At 40.6% G+C, this 24,376-nt stretch overlaps 1 long non-coding RNA gene and 1 pseudogene across 9 annotated transcripts in view; one reads left to right on the top strand and one right to left on the bottom strand.

The window, feature by feature from the left end:
• The window catches only part of LOC103349764 (uncharacterized), a 75,268-nt gene that overhangs the window by 16,049 nt on the left and 34,843 nt on the right, over positions 1-24,376 (top strand). Inside the window, exon 3 of one of the 9 annotated variants that reach the window (XR_011389986.1) lies at positions 1,609-1,750. The exons of the other annotated variants lie outside the window; for them this stretch is intronic. This is a non-coding gene — a long non-coding RNA (uncharacterized lncRNA). Of the gene's footprint in view, positions 1-1,608; positions 1,751-24,376 lie in introns of those variants that run through there. 9 annotated transcript variants of the gene reach the window in all.
• Positions 6,559-9,134, bottom strand: LOC138846050 (zinc finger protein 7-like; annotated as a pseudogene).

The following is a 24,376-nucleotide window of genomic DNA, read 5'->3' as shown; positions in this document are numbered from 1 at the left end:
AAATAAAGGATTAAGCACATTTCAGATATGCATCCATTTTTATTTATTTATTTATTTATTTTTTTTTGACAGGCAGAGTGGACAGAGAGAGAGAGACAGAGAGAAAGGTCTTCCTTTTGCCGTTGGTTCACCCTCCAGTGGCCGCCGTGGGCGGCGCGCTGCAGCTGGGGTATCACGCTGATCCGAAGGCAGGAGCCAAGTGCTTCTCCTGGTCTCCCATGGGGTGCAGGGCCCAAATACTTGGGCCATCCTCCACTGCACTCCCAGGCCATAGCAGAGAGCTGGCCTGGAAGAGGGGCAACCGGGACAGAATCCGGCGCCCCAACCGGGACTAGAACCCGGTGTGCCGGCGCCTCTAGGTGGAGGATTAGCCTATTGAGCCACGGCGCTGGCCTAACATCCATTCTTAATTAGTTTCACAAATATCTCCTGGGTGTCTGTCATGTAAGTGACAATATTCTAGCTACTGTGGGTAGGGAAACAGGTGAGAAAAATGATGGTCTTGCTCTCTTGGGGGCAGAGGGAAGGCAAAGAGCCATGGGAGAGATACTGTGAGATACTGTGTCCCTCAGGTGGCTCACATGGGCCCTTCGGAGGGCTGTCTTAGCCAGCTAACTATGCCCAAAGCAACAAGCATTGTCCTGGACTTCTTCTACCAAAATATGGTGAGCAGCTATTTATTTAGCATTTCCCATGCTCCAGGATCTCTTCTATTTCTATTATCTCATCTAATTTCTACAACAACCCTATAACAATGATATATTTATTATTCTCATTTTAGTAATGAGGAAAATACAGGCACTCATAATCAAGGTGATTGTCCAGGATCACAGATATACAAAATGAGTGAGCCAAAGTATGAATCTAATCATTTTTACTCCAATACCTGGACCCTCAGCTACTCTGCCTGGTCTCACCAGCAAGCATTCCTCTACTGCCTACTTCAATTATACCCATTTTCTTTCTTTCATGCCTCAGCATCTCTGATTCCAATGCCATCCCCATCTTTACTTCCATGTCGTCTTTCCCTGTCCTACACCCACTTCAGGGAGGCAGTCAGCCAGGAAGGCAAAGAGGAACTCTTCACAGAAACAAGGAGCTGTTTTACCTCCATTGGGAATTTCCCACCAAAATGCTATACTTAGTAAAGCGGTATGAAAGTCTCACATGGGGCCAGCGCTGTGGCATTGCAGGTGAAGCTGCAGCCTGCAGTGCCGGCATCCCATATGGATGCTGGTTTGAGTCCTGGCTGCTCCTCTTCTGATCCAGCTCTCTGCTATGGCCTGAGAAAGCCATGGAAGATGGCCCAAGTCCTTGGGCCCCTGAACCCACATGGGAGACACGGAGGAAGCTCCTGGCTCCTGGCTTCGGATCAGCACAGCTCCGGCCATTGCGGCCATCTGGGGAGTGAACCAGCGGATGGAAGACCTCTCTCTCTCTCTCTGCTTCTCCTTCACTCTCTGTGTGTAACTCTGCCTTTCAAATAAATGAATAGATCTTTTAAAAAGAAAGAAAGAAAGTTGCACACACACCAACGAGAATGGAGGGTAATTCCAGACATCTCTGAGCATGTACTTACTAATATCTACCATCTATCATTTCCATTAGACTATGGGTTCCTTTGAACCTGCCTTTCAGATGTCTTCTTCCCATCCCACATAAAGACAAAGTCCAAGTCCTGCCACAATCACAGAAGGCAGGCATTGCATACTTATTTGGTAAAATATAAATAAATTTGAGAGTGATTCTACTTAGATGGTCTATGTCTTTACTGGTTATTATGACTAGAAGTTGAGCAGCATTCCTAATGCAAGATGATAATTTAGAAGGAGTTTTGAAGACAAACACCAATGGAAAAAGGTATGAAGTGTTGGCAACTAGAGAAAGAATTGTTGATGACAAGTCATCAATAGTTATCATTTTAGTGAATTAGATATTGTTATAGGTGTTTAAATATGTTATTAACATTTATCCCTAGTCCTTACAACAGATGATGTCATGGATTAATAAAAACTGAGACTTCAAGAGTTTTAGTAATATAAGAAAAATAACAGTTGTCTATTTCTGCATAAATGGTGAAATTTGCTGATCACACTTTAAAGTGGTCAGTTGCAAATCTCAGTTTGTGTTCGATAGACCTGCCAAGCACAAGAGGGAAAATTCAGCATTATTTAGTTTCCAGAGTGATCTGAATCTTCAGAGCCATGCAGAGAATACAAGCCTGGACCAACAGGACTGGCAGTCAAGTCAGGCAGTATGTACAACACTCACAGCAGACTCAAGTGTAATTAGCTTCACCAGCCTCCTCTGCGAAACCTTGCTGGGCTCGGACCCAGTGCCTGAGATAGAAACCTCCCATCAGGAACCAGGAAAATGCAGAAGACATTGTCAGAACTCCCTGCCTATCCTCTGACTGCTGTGGGTATCTAGCATTCCTCGGTGCACAAATATAATCTACTATTTTGATTCTAATCTGCCACATCCTGCTTGCAATCCTTGCACAAAGGATCTAGTCACCTTTATGGTGAATTTCAGTATTTCCCTAACTTCCCAAACCCTAAGAGCTACTTATTACAAATGAAAATGTGCATGTTTACCTCTGAATATTCTGATCCAGTGGATTTCAAGTTGAGGGTAGATATTCTCATATGATGATGAAGTTCATATAAAACAGGAAAAACCAAGATAATTAATAAGAATGCAATCATATTGTTTAAAACTCGGTAGTGTCCAAGCATGATTATTGGAATCAGCTGGGAAGCCTTTTAATCCAGTGGATGCCCAGAAAACTGTCTAGGAATTTTCTTTTTTGCTTTTATTTTGAAATCTCGAAGTTATAGAAAAGGTGCAAGATGAGTATAAGTAATTTTTTTCTGAACCATTTAAATGTTAGTTGTTGGTATGATGCCCTATTACTCTCAAATACTTCAGTACTTCCTACAAACAGGGCATTCCATTATTAATACCACAAGACTCAGGGAATTAGACATCACCACTTCATTGTTCTGTACTCCTCAGACCCCATTAAAGTTCTGTGAATTGTTCCTTCAATGTCCTCTAAGGTCAAAGGTGAGCAGAGAAGCATGTGTTGTATTTATGTCATGTCTCTTTAGTCTCCTTCACTCTGAAAATAGTTCCCCAGTCTTTCCTTGCTTTTCATGAGCTTGACATTTGAAAACTACAGGCCATATTTTAGAATGACCCTCAAATTAGTTGCCTAAAGTTTCTTCACAGTTAGAGTCTTGTATGTATCTCTGAAAACAAACATAGAATTTATGCCATGCTATTTTCATTGCATCTGATCAGAAACCTCACAATTTTGATTTGTCTCATTACTGGTTATAATTTGGTTAGTTGATTAAGATGGTGTCTGGCAGGCTTCTCTCTGCAATTAATATATTTTTAATGGAGAATAACATTAAGATTTTGTAAATATCCTGTTCATCAAATTTTCAACTTATTTACTTTGTATATACACATGGATTCGTACTCCATGCTATAATTACTGATTTATAAAATTTATTAATTTATTTGAGAGAGACAGAGAGGATCAGAGGGAAAGAAAGAGAGCGCCCATCTACCAATTCCCTCTCCAAATGCCCACAACAGCCAAGAACTGAAGCCTGAAGCTAGGAATTCAATCCACATCTCCCACCTGGGTGGCAAGAATCAATTTCTTGTGTCATCACCAGTACCTCCCAGCATTAGCAGGAAGCTGGAGTTAGGAGCCACAGCCAGGGGTCATCAAACCTACGTATTTAAATGAGTGATATGGGTATCTTAACTGCTAGCTAAATGCCACCCCTCATTACTCATGTGGATGCTTAAATTGTCCCAGCTCTGGCCACTGGAAGCTACCTCAAGCTGGCTCCCATGTTCTGTAGACATGTCCTCATTGTTCTTTCTTTTTAAACACCTATTTTGAATTTTGAAATTTTTTCATTTTTAAGAAACAGTGATTTAAAAAAAAATTACTCATTTTAAAAGCAGAGTGACAGAAAGAGTGGAGAGAGAGAGGCAGAGAGGGGAGGGAAGAAAGAAGGAGAGATCTTTCATCCTCTGGTTCACTTCTTAAATGCCTACAGCAGCCGGGGCTGGGCCAGGCTGTAGCCAGGAGCCTGGAACTCAGTCTGGGTCTCCCATATATATGGCCAGGACACAGGTACTTGGACCGTCTTCTGCCATCTCCCATGCACATTCACAGGAAACTGAATCAGAAGCAGAAGTGGGACTGCATCTCAGGCCCTCTGCTATGAGTTATGGGCATTCCTATGAGCAGCTTAACTCACTGAGCCACAATCCTCCACCACATTATTTTTTTGACACAGGATGTCCAGCTTCAATTTGTAATCTCACTGCCCCAGCACTAGAATGCACCAGTTCTTCAAAGAAATATGGTTTCTCATACCAGGGGATTCCAATTCAATCCCATCAAGGTGGCATGTACCAATGCCATCTCACTAGTCCCAGTGATCAATTTCTGTTCACAATTGATCATAATGATAGGACTAAGAACCAAAGGGATCACATAAACAAGACTAGTGTCTGCAAATACTAGCTGATAGAATCAAAAAGGGAGAGAATGAAACAACATGGGAAGTGAGATACACAGCAGCCCATAGAATGGCAGATGTCCTAAACAGCACTCTGGCCTCAGAATCAGCCCTTAAGGCATGCAGATCCAGCTGAAATGCCCATGAGAGTATTTCAGGCATGGAAAGCCAAGACACTCTGGGGGAAAAAAAAAAAAAAAAAAAAAAAAACCTAAATGAAAGATCTCCGCGAGTGAGATCCCAGTGGAAAGAACGGGTCATCAAAGAAGGAGGTACCTTTCTCTGAAGGGAGGAGAGAATTTCCACTTTGACCATGGCCTTGTCTAAAAATTATCAGAGTCGGTGAACTCAGGGGGCTTCCATAGCCATGGCAGCTTCATGACAAGAGCCTAGGGTGATTACTGATGCCATAAACAAGAGTGTCAATTTGTTAAGTCAACAACAGGAGTCACTGTTCACTTACTCCTCATGTAGGATCTTTGTCCTTAGTGTGCTGTACATTGAGATTTAATGCTATAACTAGTACTCAAACAGTATTTTTCACTTTATGTTTCTGTGTGGGAGCAAACTGTTGAAATCTTTACTTAATGTATGCTAAACTGATCTTCTGTATACAAAGAGAAACGAAAATGAATCTTGATGTGAATGGAAGGGGAGAGGGAGTGGGAAAGGGGAGGGTTGTGGGTGGGAGGGACGTTTTGGGGGTAAGCCATTGTAATCCATAAGCTGTACTTTGGAAATTTATATTCATTGAATAAAAGTTAAAAAAAAAGAAATATGGTTTCTTTGAGTGACAAGTAATATCAAGATGCAAGGTATGCCCCCCTTGCTACTGGGGTATTACTGTTTCTAGCCCTTCAAATGGACAGAACTACATATGCATTTGTATATACATATATAAATATATTTATATCCATATTTATGTCTATATCTATTTCTATATTGAAAGCACCAAGAGTCTCCCATTCCAATTCAACATCATTTCACCCTACTTTTCTTCTATCCCATATTTGTGACTCTCTGACAATAAGAGACCTCCTATCAATCAATTTACTGATTTACTAATCTCTCACCTGGTCCCCAACACCCAGGCAGATACTGTTCTCACTCCTCCAGGGCCCTAACACTCCATTAAAGCAGGAAATTGTTATCCAGAGAGACCTCTTATTTTGCTTGGGCTCACCTCATCCCCATGAGAATATACTTCTTACCCCATTTAGGACCTGACGTTCGGGTCTAGACCACAATGCATCACCCCCCATATGTACGCCTCTCACTGTACTCAGGCTCCCATGCAGCATCACCTTCCCACCAAGGTACACTCCTCATCAAACTCAAAGAGGTATGTTGCAAGTGCTACCGGAATAGAGTAAAAGTTTTTAATTTTATACCAGGAATTGGGTAAAGATAGTGGTTGACCCAGGTATTAGAAAAATTAATAGGAGTTTATCAGGAGAAAAGAAAGAAAGGAATTTGAATCAGAAGGAACTACTTGTTTAAGGTATATATGCTTGTTTAAGGTATACACAAGTATGAACACTAGAATCTTTATTAAACTAAACATGAGAGTTTGGCTTTGTGGCTGAGTTAAGCCACTGCCTGTGACACTGGCATCCCATATGAGTGTCAGTTCAAGTCCCAGCTACACCACTTTTGACTCAGCTTCCTGCTAGTGTGCCTGGGAAGGCAGCAGCAGATGTCCCAAGTGTTTGGGCCCCCTACCTTCCATGTGGGAGACCCAGGTGGAGTTCCAATCTCTTGGCTTTGAAAGCCTGGCTCAGCCCTGGCCATTGCTGCTGTTTCGGGAGTGAACAAGTCAATAAAGATATTTCTCTCCCTCCCCCTTTCAAGTAAATAAAATAATTTTTTTTTTGAAGTTCAATACTCTTTCTCAACAGTGCAATTCTGAATTGTTCCTGACATTCTAAATTGTCAGTACACATGATTCTATATAAAACAGTAAGTTAAGGTCAAAGACTTTTTCACATTTATATAGGTAAATGGTTTATCCCACATGAATTTTTAGATGCTGAATTTGAGCTCCAATGAAAAGCTTTGCCACCATCATTGGATTTGTTAGTCTTCTCCCCAGTGTGGATTCTCTGATATATAATTAGGTGTGAGCTCCACCTGAATATTTTCTTGCATTCATCACACTGATGCAGTTTCTTTACAGAGTTAACTTTCTTAGGGCTCACAAATGCGGAACTTTCCAGGGTGTTCCCATATTCATGGTACCATGTGTGTGTATTCTCTGGTGTTTAATAAGAGAGGAGCTCCAGCTGAAGCTCACTCACTGCACTCAAAGGGGTTCACTCCCACATGAACAATCTGCTTTTTGGAAAAGGGTAGAATTCTAACGGTTTTTTCCACATTCATTCCATTTATAGGGTCTCTCTCCAGTGTGAACCCTTTGGTGTATTGTAAGTTGTGTGCTTAAACTGAAGGCTTTTCCAGGCATTGCAGATTCTGTGATGGTAAATAAGGCTAGAGCTCAGGCTGAAGGCTTTTCCAGTCATTACAAACACAAGGTTTCTCTCCAGTGTGGGTTTGCTGATGCTGAGTAAGATGTGAGCCCTGGTGGAAAGCCAAGACATTGTGGCAAAAAAAAAAAAAAAAAAAAAAAAATTACCTAAATGAAAGATCTCTGTGAGTGAGATCCCAGAGAAAAGAACGGGCCACCAAAGAAGGCAGTACCTTTCTCTGAAGGGAGGAGAGAACTTCCACTTTGAATATGGCCTTGTCTAAATAAAATTAGAGTTGGTGAACTCAAGAGGCTTCCATAGCCATGGCAGCTCATGGCAAGAGCCTCGGGTGATTACTGACATCATAAATAAGAGTGTCAATTGTTAAATCAACAACAGGAGTCACTGTACACTTACTCCTAATGTAGGATCTCTGCCCTTAATGTGTTGTGAATTAACGGTGAAACTACTACTCAAACAGTACTCTATACTTTGTGTGTTTGTGTGGGTGCAAACTGTTGAAATCTTTACTTAGTATATGCTAGGTTGATCTTCTGTATATAAAGATAATTGAAAGTGAATTATGATGAAGAATGGGATGGGAGAGGGAGTGGGGGATGGGATGATTGCGGGTGGGAAGGAGGTTATGGGGGGGAAGCTGCTATAATTCAAAAGTTGTACTTTGGACAGTATTTTTCACTTTATGTTTCTGTGTGGGAGCAAACTGTTGAAATCTTTACTTAATGTATGCTAAACTGATCTTCTGTATATAAAGAGAATTGAAAATGAATCTTGATGTGAATGGAAGGGGAGAGGGAGTGGGAAAGGGGAGGGTTGCAGGTGGGAGGGACGTTATGGGGGGGAAGCCATTGTAATCCATAAGCTGTACTTTGGAAATTTATATTCATTAAATAAAAGTTTAAAAAAAGTTGTACTTTGGAAATTTATATTTATTAAATAAAAGTTGAAAAGAAAAAAAAAAAAAAAGATGTGAGCCCTGAATAAGATGTGAGCCTTTTCTACACCCATTGCACTTAAATGGCTTTTGCCCAGTACAAGTTCTCAGGCGGCAAATAAACCGTGAGCTACAACCAAATGCTTTTATACACTTGTTGCATTTAAAGGTTTCTCTCTAGTGTGGATCAGCTGATGCTAAGGTGAAAGATGCATCTAATAGCTTCCCCACACGCATTACACTTAAACGGCTTCTCTGCAGAGTGAATTCTCTGGTGTGCAACTGGGCTTGGACTATTGGAGGTTCTTGGGATTTGAGATTTTCCTCCCAAGCATCCTCTGATGCTGAGCTAGAGCTGAGCTTGGGCTAAAGGCCTTCCCACACTCCTTGGTTTGAGTCCACTGGTGTCTGACCAACTGTGCTGACTAAAGGATTTTCCACACTCAAGACAACCATAGGGTCTCTCTCCTATGTGGATCTTCTGATGGTAAATGAGGCTTGAGCTCTGACCAAAGGTTTTTTCCTATTTCTCAAACCTGTAGGGTTTCTCTCCTGTATGAATTCTTTGATTCTGAATAAGTTTTGAGCTCAGCCAGAATGCTTTTCCACACTCAAAACATTTAAACGGCTTCTCTCCCGTGTGGATTTTCTGATGCTGATGAAGCTGCGAGCACAGCCTGAAGACCTTCCCCACTCCTCACATTCATATAGCTTCTCTCTGCAGTAGTTACTTGGATGTTCCCCCTGCAGGCAAGCAGAGAACTTCTGGCACTGCTGACGTCATTAGGTTTCTTCTGCATCTTAACTTGCCAGGGCACAGCACCGTCTGAGTGGATCTGAATCCTCTGCTGCATGCATCACAGGTCTGGGATGTCCCTTCTGCTCGATCGCTCACTCTCTATCTCTCTCTCTCTCTCTCTGACTGTCAGGCTGATAATCCAGACCACTGCCCACCCCCAGCTCCTTACACCCCTGGGCAGCATATGTGATGAGCGTCTCAGGACTCTCAGACCCCTTGCTCAAACAGTGTTTCTGGCTGAGGAAGCTCCTCACTCTGAGCACAAGGCTGCACAGAGGCCCCTCTGACCAAGACATCAGAATTGCAGAGCAGGAGGCAATCCCTGGGGGAGGGTTCTGACCATCGTTAAGTGGCACTCTCATCTTAGCGTGATTGTGTCCGCGTAGGCCTGCCCACAGCCAGTCCTGTTCGTAGAATCTGTCTGGGGCTCCTTGGAGTCTCTGTCCTCTCTGCTCCCTTGCAGACAAGGACCCATGGCTCCTTGTCCCTGCTCCAGCTGAGAGATCAGCTCAGATTGGAAGACCAGAAATCCTGCCTGAGGCTGCATCAGAAACAGGCCTCAAACCAAAATAAATCTTAAGAAAAAAAAAAAAAAGCTGAAAATACTAAACCTGAGAACCTCCCACAAACATTATCTGTTTGGTTGGGGTGTAAATTAGCTGTTCAGGTCAGTGTGAAGTTAAGTGTTGGTCTATAAAGAATATCCAGAAAATCTTTTGAGGACAATAGCAAGTAAACAAGGGCTTGATACTTCTAAGCCAATTAGTTTGTTAGAAAAGGATTCATGATAATATTATTAAAATTTTAATAATAGTATATTTTAGTTCAATTACTATTATCTACAATGTAGACAGCCAAAATCCCTGTTAATTCTATCACCCCAAAATAGCAGCAGTTATAACTTCTTCTGTATTCCTCATCATTTTTCTAAGCATATGTAATCAATTATGTGTAAGTTTATTTACATTTTCCCCCAAAATTGAACTTAGGATGCATCGTTAAACTTGCTATTTTTAACATGACGTTTTACCTTGATTCTATGTGTGTGCATGAACTTGCATATACTGGGCCTTCTGTCTTATAGATTAGATTATGATCAGTGTTGAGTTTCAGTCTTTCAAATTTCAAAGTCTGACCAGGTGGTTGTTCCCCTGCCACGTTTGTGGGAGACCCAGATGGAGTTCCAGGCTCTTGGTTTCAGCCTGGCCCAGCCCAGGCCATTGTGGCCATTTGGGGGTGAACCAGCAGATGTAAGACATCTTTCTCTCCATCTTTCCCTCTCTCTCTGTTGCTCATCTTTCAAATAAATAAATAAGTAAATATTTTTTGAAAAGAAATCCAAAGCCTTGGGGCCAATGCTGTGGCTCAAGGGTTAAGTACATGTGGGTACCAGTTCAAATCTGGACTGCTCTATTTCCAGTCCAGTCCCCTGCTAATATGTCTGGGAAAAATAGCAGAGTATGGCCCAAGTGCTTGGGCCCCTGCACCCATATGGAGACACTGACGAAGCTCCTGGCTCCTGGCTTCAACCTGACCTTGCCCCAGCCATTGTGGCCATTTGGAGAGTGAACCCATGAATGGAAAATCTCTCTCTCTCTCTCTTTCTCTCTGTCCCCCTACCCTCCTGCAACTCTGCCTTTCAAATAAGTAAAATAAATCTTAAAAAAAAAGTCAAAGCCTGAAAGAACACACAGAAGGACTACATGCAACTTTTTCATCATTCTAGTCTTTTTTTTCTCAAGGCTTTCTAGTCTCACTAGTATTGTAGCTGCTATAAATCTATCATAGGCACTGGAAATTAACTGCATTGAAGAAAACGGTGTAGCAATAAGATCCTCCTGATACATCTGTCTCCACAGCCCTCTCTCCTTGTGGCTTTATCATTACAAAACCAGAGTACAAAAGACTACCTGAGAATACAAAAGAAATATGTGGGCTCCTTGGGCCCCTGAGTGCCTGGAACTTTAGGGTTTAGGTATAGCTCTGTAAAGAGCTCCAGACCTCTTTGTCTCTTGCAGTTGGAGAGATGGAGTTTGAAGAATGTAAGATCTTGGAAAAAGTGCAACTGAGCAAGGTCTAATCATCAGTGATTGCAAGAGAAATGAACAATAAGAGCCAACTGGGATTTAACTCAAAGGCATTTTGAAATTTTGCATCAGTGAGTTAGAATTGCAGCCCTTTGTCCCAAATTTCTCAACAACTGCTCTATAGGAATTTTTTTAGCCCCAAAGTCCTTAACTAATGTTATTTAAGGCAATTTTATGTATCTAATTGAACAGATCACTTGCTAACTTTTGGACAAGAAATGATCTCAAAATACCCTTGTGTCTACTGATATTTCAAGGTAAAAGAAAGCTCTGGAATGCGTCCCATTTTCCAAATGTAATATTTTCCAAAATAAATGTTGGAGTAAATGCATGGTTGATACCATGTGAACATTTTAATTCGCACAATAATATTCTTGATTTTATGGAAGCTTGGCCTCTTTCCAGGAGGTTTGGAAGTCCAAAAGTTGGCTGTTTCTTCTCTGTGGGAGAAAGATGGAGCATGTGAATCAGAATTGGTAAATTGGAGAGGAGGTCACAGACTGAATGGAGTTAAGTAAGGAAAAGTGCTGTGCAATCTGCAGTGGGAGAAAAGCCAGTTCCACAGAGGGAAAGACTGGTTACCATTAGAGCCTTCAAAATTAGGGCCTCGGAGGAAAAATGAATGGGGAAATTAACAAGTCCTTGTTTCTGTCTGTCTTCCAGAGGATGGGGCTGGTGTAATGAGATCCAGGTGTAACCCTGGGATTTTAGAGATCCCCATACTGGTCTGTTCATAAGCCCCTCAAACCATCCGTGCTTGTAGTTCATGTGCCACCTCTTCTAAGGAGGCTGCTCTAATGGCCTCATTGCAGTCATCAAATGGCACTGCACTGTCAAGAGTGTATGTTTCTATGACCTGTGAGCTTCTTGAGACCAGGGTGTAAAGGGCACACAATAATTATGTGTTAAATATTGATTAAATAGTTTCTCTTTGTAAGAGTAATCTCTCCCTCCTCGGAGCTCCCTTGGTACTTTGCACTTACCTCACTCATGTAAACTTTATCACATTCTACTTTGTACTATAAATTCTGTACCTTTTAGCTATACTCATTAGAATTCTGCAAGAGAGATGAGATAATGTATATCTAATACTAATACCATGTCTGCTAAATAAATGTAGCTAATATTTGTTAATAGGGTGCCTGGAGAAGCAGAAAATATATTTTATTTTACAAAAATGAAAGCTTCAGAAACCCTTATTAAAGCAGATCTTTATTTCACAAGAATTACTTGGGTGAATTATGCAAGTACAAGAGACTGCTTGGAAGAAGGAAATAATACCATGGCTTAGTCTTGAAATATCTGTTCTTTCCCATTCTCCTTATCTAGAAAGCTGGAGTTGAGAGTTAGGTACATGAGTCAGTGCTGAGTTGCTCAGGCTTAAAGGGCACAATTCATGTTGTAGTCTGTTGGGATGGACATATTCCAAGAGCATAATGTGGATGGTCTGCTTGGAGCTGTGCAAGGAGGCAGCCATGGGAAGAGAAAAAGAAAGGAGAGTTTAGCCTTTTCTCTTTAAGGTTCTAGATTTTTGGACCCCAGTGGATTGGATGGTACCCACTGAAATCTATTAGCATGAAAGAAGGACAATAGCCCTAGAGAGACACTTGCCAGAGGAGAGATCTGCCTGCCAGCACTACACCCAGCAATGCTTTCTATCTGAAGCTGGATGCCTTTGGGAAATAATTGTGGAACACACTGAGTGTGTACTGTGTGTGCTGAGGATCTCAACTTTCTTTTTCTTCAAATGGATTTTTAATATCAGTATGCTATAAAAACTAAGAGACTAACATTAAATCTTAATGTAGTGAAGAGGTTGCTGTAAGAAACCAAATAATTAGGTCAAGATACATTTCATTTTCCAGATATCAAACTTATATACTTAGAGTCCAACTCTTAACACATTGTTGTTTTTTTTTTTTTTTAATATTGATTGATTGATCTGAAAGGCAGAGGAAGAGAAAGAGAGAGAGAGAGGTCTTCCATCTATTGGTACACTTCCCAAATGGCTGTAATGGCCGGAACTGCGCCAATCAGAAGCCAGGGGCCTGAAGCTTCTTTCAGGTCTCTCGTGGGTTCAGGGGACCCAGGACTTGGGCCAACTTCCACTGCTTTCCCAGGCCATAGCAGAGAGCTGGATCGGAAGCAGAGCAGCCGGGACTCAAACCGGTGCCCATATGGGATGATGGCACTTCAGGCAGCAGCTTTACCCCCTATGGCACAGTGCCAGCTCCAACAAGTTGCTTCTTTCAAAATGAGGATCTTGGCCGGCACCACAGCTCAATAGGCTAATCCTCCGCCTTGCAGCACCAGAACACCGGGTTCTAGTCCTGGTCGGGACACCGGATTCTGCCCCAGTTGCCCCTCTTCCAGTCCAGCTCTCTTCTGTGGCCCAGGAGTGCAGTGGAGGATGGCCCAAGTCCTGGGGCCCTGCACCCGCATGGGACACCAGGAGAAGCACCTGGCTCCTGGCTTCGGATCAGCGCGGTGTGCCGGCCGCAGCGGCCACTGGGGGGTGAACCAACAGACAAGGAAGACCGTTCTCTCTGTCTCTCTCTCTCTCTCACTGTCCACTCTGCCTGTCAAAAAAAATAATAATAAATAAACAAAATGAGGATTTCGACCTTGAAGGCACAACTTAAGGCACCCGGCAACTGAGACAGGTTCTGGACCAGCATCAGGATCACTTTAGCAGGAGACAAGCCCAGTTGACTCAAGACACAGCAAAGAACTGGTATGACTATAACTAAACAATGAAACAGTTGGGTTGATTAACTCACTGGTTTCCCCTGAACCCAGCTTTTAGAATTGGGACATAACCCTTTGAGGAAATTTTTTGAGTTATTAAACAATCCAGGTAAGAAAGATATTAGACTTTCCACTAGTGAAGTCATATGAAGTAGCTAATCCAACAAATCTGATTAAATTTGGAATCCAGTGTGGTGACTTGAGTTATATTTGTTTCATCTTCTTTATTATTACCAATAACAGCAGCTTTGTACCGTCAGAGCATGTGGCACGTGGCCAGCTTGTGATGAGTGCTCCATGAGATCAAGAGACTTAAGGAAGTCTACTTTGTAGAAGCGTTGAGAATTTGGGGCCAGCATTGAGGCATAGCAGGTTAAGCCTCTACCTGTGGGACACCAGTATCATTTTTTGTAACAGTTGCCAATGTCGTGTAGAGTTTCCCCAATGTTCTCTAATAATTTGATTGCATCAGGTTGTAGATTTAGGTCTTTGATCCATATTGACTGGATTTTTGTGTAAGTTGTAAGGTAGGGGTCTACTTTTATACTTCTGCACACAGAGATCCATTGTTCCCAGCACCATTTGTTGAAGAGACTGTCCTTGCTCCAGGAATTGATTTTAGTTCCTTTGTTGAAGATAAGTTGCTTAGAGATGTATGGATTGATTTCTGGATTTTTTAGTCTGTTCCATTGGTCTATACTGTGGGGAGCAACTGGGAGCAACTCGGACTAGACTGTTACTGGAATTAAGACTTATTCTATGCATCTGCTCTCCCACAATATGGCGCTGAGAGAGGAGCAAACAGCTTCTACACAGCTGCCTTCAGTTCAACCAATAAACTGTAGGACCTGCTCCTGATTGGAGGAGAGCAGCGTACTCGGCGTGTGGGTAGCAGAGTTGGGATTGGTGGAAGAGGACTATAAAGGAGGAGAGAGACAACATGCACCAGGAACATCTATCTGAAGGAACATCTGAGCAGCCCCCGAGAGAGCCGGCCGGCAGTGTGCCGCTCCCCCACGGAAGTGGGGAAAGTGGCAGGGGGAGCCGCCCTTCCACGGAGGTGGAAGGGTCGGTAGCCAACCTGGGAAGAACCAGCAGCAAACCCGGGAAGGGCCGAGCAGACAGAAGAACAGCGCAGGGTCCTGTGTCGTTCCTCCACAAAGAGGGGGAGCAACATTATACTTCTGTTTTTGTGCCTGTAGCAGGCTGTTTGGATTACACCTACCCTGTAGTATGTCTTGAAATCTGGTATTGTGATGCCTACAGCTTTGTTTTTGTTGTATAAGATTGCTTTAGCTATTCAGGGTCTCTTGTGTTTCCATGTGAATTTTAGCATCATTTTTCTATATCTGAGAAGAATATCCTTGCTATTTTGATTGGTATCGTATTGAATATGTAAATTGCTTTTAGTAGTATGGACATTTTGATGGTATTGATTATTCTAATCCATGACATGGAAGATTTTTCCACTTTTTAGTGTTCTTGTATTTCTTTCTTTAATGTTTTGTAATTTTCATTGTAAAGATCTTTGACATCTTTGGTTGAATTTATTCCAATTTTTTTTTGTAGCTATTGTCAATGGGATTGTTCTTAAACGTTCTATCTCAGCTGTGGTGTTGTCTGTATAGGCAAAGGCTGTTGATTTTTGTTTGTTGATTTTATATCCTGCTGCTTTTATGAGTTCCAGTAGTCTCTTAGTGGAGTCGTTTGGATCCCCTATATGTAGAATCATGTCATCTGAAAATAGAGATAGTTTTGAATTCCTCCTTTCCAGTTTCTATCCTTAGATTTCTTTTTCTTGCCTAATAACTCTGGCTAAAACTTCCAAGTCTATATTGAATAGCAATGAAGAGAGTGGGCCATCCTTGTCTGGTTCCAGATCTTAGGGAAAATGCTTCCAGCTTTTCCCCCATTCAGTAGGATTCCATACATGGGTTGGTCATGAATCACCTTGATTGTGCTGAGGAATTTTCCTTCTATTCCCAATTTGCTTAAGGTTTTCATCATGAAAGGATGTTGTATTTTATAAAATGCTTTATCTGTATCTATTAAGAGAATCATATGGTTTTTGTTCTTCAGGTTTTTTAATGTGATGTATCACATTGATTGATTTGCAAATGTTGAACCATCCCTGCTTACCAGGGAAACATTCCCACTTGATCCAGGTGAATGATCTTTCTGATGTGTTGTTAGATTCAATTAGCTAACATTTTGTTGAGGATTTTTGCATCTATGTTCATCAGGGATATTGGTTTATAGTTCTCTTTCTCTGTTATCTTTTTCTGGCTTAGGGATTAAGGTATTGCAGGCTTCCTAGAAGGTGTCTGGAAGGAGTCCTTCCCTTTCAGTTGTTTTGAATATCTGGAGAACAATTGGAATTAGTTCTTTAAATGTCTGGTAGAATTCAGTAGTAAAGCCATCCAGTCCTGGGCTTTTCTTTGATCAGAGAACATTTATTCTGATTCAGTCTCCACCTTGGTTATTGATCTGTTTAGGTTTTCTATGTCTTCATGACTCAAGTTTGATAGATTGTATGTGTTCAGGAATCTGTACATTTCTTATTGGTTTCCCTATGTGTTGGCATACAGCTGTTTTTAGTAATTCCTGATGGTTCTTTTTATATCTGTGGTATCTGTTGTTACATTTCCTTTTTCATCTCTGATTCTATTGATATGGATCTTTTCCATCTATTTTTTTGGATAGTTGGGCCAATGGTATATAAATTTTGCTTATTTATTTTTTTTAACTTTTATTTAATGAATATAAATTTCCAAAGTACAGAATATTGATTACAATGGCTTCCCCCCCATAACGTCCCTCCAACCCGCAACCCTCCCCTTATCCACTCCCTCTCCCCTTCCATTCACATCAAGATTCATTTTTGATTCTCTTTATATACAGAAGATCAGTTTAGCATACATTAAGTAAAGATTTCAACAGTTTGCTCCCACACAGAAACATAAAGTGAAAAATACTGTTTGAGTACTAGTTATAGCATTAAATCTCAATGTACAGCACACTAAGGACAAAGATTCTACATGAGGAGTAAGTGCACAGTGACTCCTGTTGTTGACTTAACAAATTGACACTCTTGTTTATGGCATCAGTAATCACCCTAGGCTCTTGTCATGAGCTGCCAAGGCTATGGAAGCCCCCTGAGTTCACTGACTCTGATCATTTTTAGACAAGGCCATGGTCAAAGTGGAAGTTCTCTCCTCCCTTCAGAGAAGGTACCTCCTTCTTTGAGGACCCATTCTTTCCACTGGGATCTCACTCACAGAGATCTTTCATTTAGGTTGTTTTCCCCCCCCCCCCCCCAGAGTGTCTTGGCTTTCCACGCCTGAAATAGTCTCATGGGCATTTCAGCTGGATCCGCATGCCTTAAGGGCTGATTATGAGGCAAGCTCAATTCACAATAGCTAAGACCTGGAACCAACCCAAATGCCCATCAACAGTAGACTGGATAAAGAAATTATGGGACATGTACTCTATTGAATACTATACAGCAGTCAAAAATAATGAAACCCAGTTATTTGCAACAAGATGGAGGAATTTGGAAAACATCATGCTGAGTGAATTAAGCCAGTCCCAAAGGGACAAATATCATATGTTCTCCCTGATTGGTGACAACTAACTGAGCACCAAAGGGGAAACTTGTTGAAGTGAAATGGACACTATGAGAAACAGTGACTTGATCAGCTCTTGTCCTGATGGTTGATGTACAATGTAATACTTTATCCATTTTAGTATTTTTTTTTTGTTCTAGTACCATTGGTTGAACTCTGTAATTAACACACAATTATTCTTAGGTGTTTAAATTTTAACTGAAAAGTGATCCCTGTTAGGAATTTGGAAAACATTATGTTGAGTGAAATAAGCCAATCCCAAAGGGACAAATACCACTTGTTCTCATTGATAGGTGACAACTAACTGAGCACCAAAAAGGAAACCTGTTAAAGTGAAATGAACACTATGAGAAACAGTGACTTGATCAGCCCTCACCCTGACTGTTGATGAGCAGCTTAATATGTTATCCCTCTTAGTATTTTTTTTGTTTGTTCTACTTAATACTTTTGGTTGAATACTGTAATCAATACACAATTCTTCTTAAGTGCTGAAACTTAACTGAAAAGTGATCGCTGTTAAATATAAGAGTGGGAATAAGAGAGGGAAGAGATGTGCAATTTGGGACATGCTCGATCTGACTTACCTCAAACAGTATAGTTAGAAACATACCAGGGGATTCGAATTCCATCCCATCGAGGTGGCATGTACCAATGCCATCTCACTAGTCCCAGTGATCAATTTCTGTTCACAATTGATCATAATGATAGGACTAAGAACCAAAGGGATCACATAAACAAGACTAGTGTCTGCAAATACTAGCTGATAGAATCAAAAAGGGAGAGAATGATCCAACATGGGAAGTGAGATACACAGCAGACCCATGGAATGGCAAATGTCCTAACAGCACTCTGGCCTCATAATCAGCCCTTAAGGCATGCGGATCTGGCTGAAATTTTGCTTATTTATTTTAAAAGATAGCTCTTAATTTCAGTGACCTTTTATATTTTTTGTTTCAATTTTGTTTATTTATTCTCTAATTTTAATTATTTCTTTCCTCCTACTAATATGGGGTTTGGATTTTTGTTGTTTTCTAGGTTCTTGAAATGCACTGATAGCTCATTTGTTTGGTACCTTTCCAGTTTTTTCATGTAGGCACCAATTGCTATAAACTTCCCTCTTAACACTGCTTTTTCTGTATCTCGTAAGTTTTGATATGAGATATTGTCATCTTTATTTGTTTCCAGAAATTTTTTGATTTCTATTTTGATTCCTTCTATGATCCAATGTTCATTCAAGAGCATGTTGCTCAGTCTCCATGTGTTTGCATATAATCTAGAGATTCTTGAGTTGTTGATTTCCAGCTTCATTCCATTGTGGTTAGAGAAGATGCATGGTATGATTTTGATTTTTTTGAAATTGCTGAGACTTGTTTTATGGCCTAGCATGTGGTCTATCCTAGAGAAAGTTCCATGCACTGATGAGAAGACTGTGTATTCTGTAACCATGAGGTGAAAACTTCTGTAATTATGGTAGGTTCATTTGGTCCATAGTGTCAATTAGCTGTGTTGTTTCTTTGTTTATTTTATGTTTAGTAGATATGTCCATTGATGAAAGAGGGGTGTTGAAGTCCTCCATTACTATTGTGTTGCAGTCTATGTCTCCCTTTAGATTCATTAAAATTTCTTTAAAACAGACTGGTGCCCTGTAATTGGGTGTGTATACATTTATCATAGTCACATCTTCCTGCTTAATTGATCCCTTCATCATTACATAGTGCCCCTCTTTGTCTCTTTTAACAGTTTTTGTGTTAAAGTCTATTTTGTCTGATATTAAGATGGCTATATCTGCCCTTTTTGGTTTCTGTTAACATAGAGTGTCTTTTTCCATCCTTTCACTTTCAGTTACATGTATCTTTGTTGGTGAGATATATTTCTTGTAGGCAGCAAGTAGATGGGTCTTATTTTTTAATCCATTCAGTCAGTGTGTATCTTTTAACTGGAGAATTGAGGCCATTTACATTCAAGGTAACTATTAATAAGTAACAGGTTGGCGCTGTCAGTTTTCCATAAATAATTCTATTTTTTACTTTGCATTTTCTTTGTACTTTTACTGGGAGAGTTTCTGCCTTCGCATTCTTTCATAGTGATACCTATCTTTCTGTGTTTCTGTGTGTAGCACATCCTTAAGCATCTTCTGTAAGCCTGGACAATTGGTGACAAATTCTTTCAATTTCTGTTTTTTATGGAATGTCCTTATTTCACCCTCATTCATAAATGAGAGCTTTGCATGATATAGTATTCTGGGTTGACAGTTTTTTCTCATAAGATTTGGACTGTATCTCTTAAGATTTGAACTATGTTCTCTCCAACCTTGTAGGGCTTCTGATGAGAAGTTAGCTCTGAGTCTAATTGGAGATCCTCTGAAAGTAATCTGGCATTTCTCTTGTGCATGTCTTAGAATATTTTCTTTATGTTTTACTGTTGAAAGTTTGACTACAATGTGTTATGGTGAAGATCTTTTCTGGTCATTTTTATCAGGAGTTCTATGTGCTTCCTATACTTGGACATTCTTTTCTTTCTCCAAATTGATTATGTTTTCTATAATTATTTCACTAAGTAGGCATTTTAGTCCATTCCCTCTTTCCACAGCTTCAGGAATTCCTATTACCTGTATTTGGGGTCATTTGATAGTATCCTATAACTCTCTAACACTGTTCTAGAGTTTTCTAATTTCTTTTTTTTTTTTAATCTTACTGAAAGATTTCCAAGGATTTATCTTCTAGCTCAGATGTTCTTTCTTCTGCTTCACCAAATCTGTTGTTAAGGCTTTCCACCACATTTTTATTTGATCTATTGAATTCTTCATTTCTAGTATTTCATTTTGATTTATCTTAAAAAATCTCAATTTCATGGGAAAATTTTTCATTCATGTCATGTATGGTTTTCTTTAGTTCATGGATTTGTTTCTGGTTTCTTTTGAGTAATCCTATGATTAATCTTTTGTTTGTGTGTATTTATTCACTTTTAATAGAAAGCTTTTATTTAATAAATATAAATGTCATAAGTACAACTTTTGGATTATAATGGTTCTTCCCCCCATACCTGCCCTCCCACCCCCAAACCATCCCTCCTCCTACTCCCTCTCCCATCCCATTCATCATTAAGATTCATTTTTAATTATCTTTATATACAGAAGGTCAACTCTATACTAAGTAAATATTTCAATAGTTTATACCCAAACAGACACACAAGGTATGATGTACTGTTTGAAGACTAATTTTACTGTTAACTCTCATAATACAACACATTAAGGGCAGAGGTCCTACATGGGGAACAAGTACACAGTGACTCCTGTTGTTGATTTAACATCATAAAACCCTCTTATTTATGATGTCAGTGATCACCCGAGGCTCTTGTCATGAGCTGCCAGGGCTATGGAAGCCTCTCGTGTCCACAAACTCCAACATTATTTAGACAAAGCCATAATCAAAATAGAAGTTCTCTCCTCCATTCAGAGAAAGGTACCTCCTTCTTTAATGGCCCCTTCTTTCCACCAGGATCTCACTTACAGAGTTCTTTCATGTAGGTTATTTTTTGCCACAGTGTCTTGGCTTTCCATGCCTGAAATGCTCTCATGGGCTTTTTAGCCATATCTGAATGCCTTAAGAGCTTATTCTGAGGCCAGAGTGCTATTTAGGGTATTTACCATTCTATGAGTCTGCTGTGTCCTGCTTCCCATGTTGGATCATTCTCTGCTTTTTAATTCTATCAATTATTATTAGCAGACACTTGGTCTTCCATGATTAATCTTTTGAATTTCATTTCCAGCATTTTATCAATCTCTTCATCTTCACATTCTAATATTGAAATGTTGTGTTCCTTTGGGGAGGGGTATCATATGTCTTTGTTATTCTTGTTTCTTGAATTTCTATGTTTATTTTTAGGCATTGTGATTTTTTCCTCTGATGGCTTTTATCTTTGAATTATGCCTCTGTGGATTAGTAGAATGTCTGCACTTTCAGTGAATACCAAGAGATGTATGCTGGGCCGGTGCTGCGGCTCACTTGGCTAATCCTCCACCTGCAGCACCGGCACTCCAGGTTCTAGTCCTGGTTGGGGTACCGGATTCTGTCCCGGTTGCTACTCTTCCAGTCCAGCTCTCTGCTGTGGGCCAGGAAGGCAGTGGAGGATGGCCCAGGTGCTTTGGCCCTGCACCCGCAAGGGAGACCAGGAGGAAGCACCTGGCTCCTGGCTTCAGATTGGTGCAGCGCTCCGGCCATAGCGGCCATTTTGGGGGTGAACCAATGGAAAAGGAAGACCTTTCTCTCTGTCTCTCTCTCTCTCACTGTCTAACTCTGTCTGTCCAAAAAAAAAAAAAAAAAAAAAAAAAAAAAAAAAAAAGGTGTGTGCTGGGTGTGGCCAGGGAGCTCTGTTCAGTGCTCTAGTGTGGGACAAGTATCCAGGGTAACACCCAAGTTGGGAGTGGTAGCTCTCCTCTTAAGAGAACAGTGTAATGGTCACCTCTTTTGGTGTGATCACCTCCTTACCTCCTCTCCTACAAACTGAGCACTGCCAGGGTATTAGCCTCCAGTAGGTTCAACACTCATCCACAGCACTCTATGAACCACAGAAATGATCTGTGCACTCCTTACTCTGAGCATGGACACCACTGCAATGACCCTCTCCAGACAACAAAAGAGCTCCACGTATGTGAAACCAAACCCAGTGATTGCCCAGAGACCCAGCTACACCCTACACCCTCTCATGTAGCCACTGAGTCCCCACAATCTCAGCACACAAAGCTTCCACAGTTGCTGGGAGCAGAGGTTCCGCTCTGCCCTGCCAGCCTCTCCAGTACACAGAGAAGTAGATGTTCCTTGAGTCAGCTCTGCCTAGGTAGCTTGAGCCCTAGAGCTGTGGTATGTTGGGAGTCTGGGGCACCTCTCCGTCCTACACGTGTGCCCAGCCACCTGTCAGTCCTCTCAGTCAGGCTCAAGGTCAGTGAGGACTACGGACTTTTCCTCCCACTAGAATCTCTGGATCACACACATACACAAAAGCCACTGGCCAAATGTTGCCCTCTCCCCACCACTGCTCCCAACACTGCCAAGAAGATATTGTCCTTTCTCAGCCAGTTGCTCTGCAAACACAGAAAGGCTTCCACAGAGGCCACCCAAGCCCAAAATGGCTCCCGCCCTTTCTCAGGCAGGCAGCAGACACTATTGTGGGGAGGATGGGGTAAGATAAATGTGCCCCTTTTATTTCCACTGGGTCCACAGGTATCTGCTAGCCCCCAGGGTTCCAGTCTGGACTCAGCCATGCTCTCCCTTCAGCTATATCACCATGGGTTCCTGCAGTCTGGTCTCACCTCCATCTCCAAGCTGTAGCCCGTTCTAGCTCTTGGCAGCTGCAGTCATGTGTTCTGTTTGTGTTCATGCTGCATATCTGTACCATCCACACAAGTTCATGGCATTCCTCTTCCTGTTGTACTTTTTAATGTGATTTTCTCTCTAATTCTCCCCTGAGGGTATATGTCCTACACTATTTTATTTTATTTTATTTTTACTATTTATCCCTAGCCTAGTGCAGTACATTGTTCCTTATTCCACCATCTTGGAATCCCCCTAGGTTCACACTTTAACTGATTACAATTCAGTGCCAATGCTCCACACACTTTACTGTGCTTTTTCTCAATTTAAGTAGATTTTCCCGGTCTTTAGGTATACAATATGATGTGTTGCTGACATACACATAGTAGAATCTAACTAAAGTCAAGTAAATTAACATAATCATCTCCTCACGGTTACCTTTCTTTTGAAAGTAAAATTATATTAATTTAAGGTATGCAATATGATGACTTAATATACATCAATGTTATGAAATGATTACTGCCATAAAGTTGGTTACCAGGTATATCACTTTACCTAGTTACCTTTTTTGTGAGTGTGTGGTAAAAACATTAAAGATCTCTCAACAAATTTCAAATATACAGTATGGTACTTTTATAGTCACCATCCATGCTGTACATTAGAACCCCACAACTTACTCATCTTATAACTGAAAGTTTTTACCCTTTGACCAATATCTCTTCATTTCCCCTATTCATCCCCTCTGTATCTCCTACCCCCACAATCTACATTTCACTCTCTGTTTCTATGGGCTTGTTATTTTGTAATTCTACATATAAGTAAGACTTATTTCACTTAGTATAATGCCCTTAAGTTTCATCCATATTGTTGCAATGTTTCCTTTTATATGGCTGAGTAGGCTAAATAATGTTCCATTTTGTGTAATATTCCACATATATAATATTCCATTACATATATATATTTCACAATTTCCTTGCCCATTCATTGATAAATGGACAGTTAGGTTGCCTCCATATCTAGACGACTGTCAGTAATGCTGCAGTGAATATGGAGTGCAGCTTTTTTTGAGATACTAATTATATTTCCTTTGGATTTATAAACAGAAGTGAGATTGCCAGATCATATTGTAGTTCTATTTTTAATTTTTTGAGGACTCTCTTCCTTACTGTTTTCCTTAATGGCTATGCCAATTTATAGTCTCACCAGCAATATACAAGAGTTCCTTTTTCTCTACTTTTTTACCAACACCTTTTTTTCTTATTCTTTTGATAATAGCCATTTTAATACAGGTGTAAAGTAATATCTCATTGTGATTTTGATTTGCGTTAGTGATACTGAATACCTCTCATATACCCATGGACTACTTGTATGTCTTCTTTGAGGAAATGTCTATTCAGATCCTTTGTCCATTTTAAAATCAGGTTTTTTTTCCTTATAGATCTTAGACAGTAATTGCTAATCAGATATATAATTTGCAGACTTTTTCTTCCATTCCATAGTTTGTCTTTTCATTTTGTTGATTCTTTCCTTTGCTTATGCAGAAGCTTTTTAATTTGATCTAGTACTATTTGCTTATTTTTGCTTTTATGCTTCTACACTTTGATGTTATTCTAAAGGTCTTCAGTGATCTTTTTGCCAAGGCCGATGAATACTTTTCATTGTTTCCCTTGCTTTCTTTTTAGGTATTTGATATCACCAAACACTGTCTGCTTTTTGGAATTCCTTCCTCTCTTTGTTTCCATTACAATCCATTCTCCTGATTCTCTTGATGAGTCTCAGTGTCTCTCTTCTCAGTTTTCTTATCTTGCTCCTTCTTCTGTTGGTCAGCCCTTAT

This window comes from Oryctolagus cuniculus, chromosome 1 (assembly GCF_964237555.1).
Source record: "Oryctolagus cuniculus chromosome 1, mOryCun1.1, whole genome shotgun sequence".
Lineage (NCBI taxonomy): Eukaryota > Metazoa > Chordata > Mammalia > Lagomorpha > Leporidae > Oryctolagus > Oryctolagus cuniculus.
This window is presented reverse-complemented; position numbering and strand designations above follow the sequence as displayed.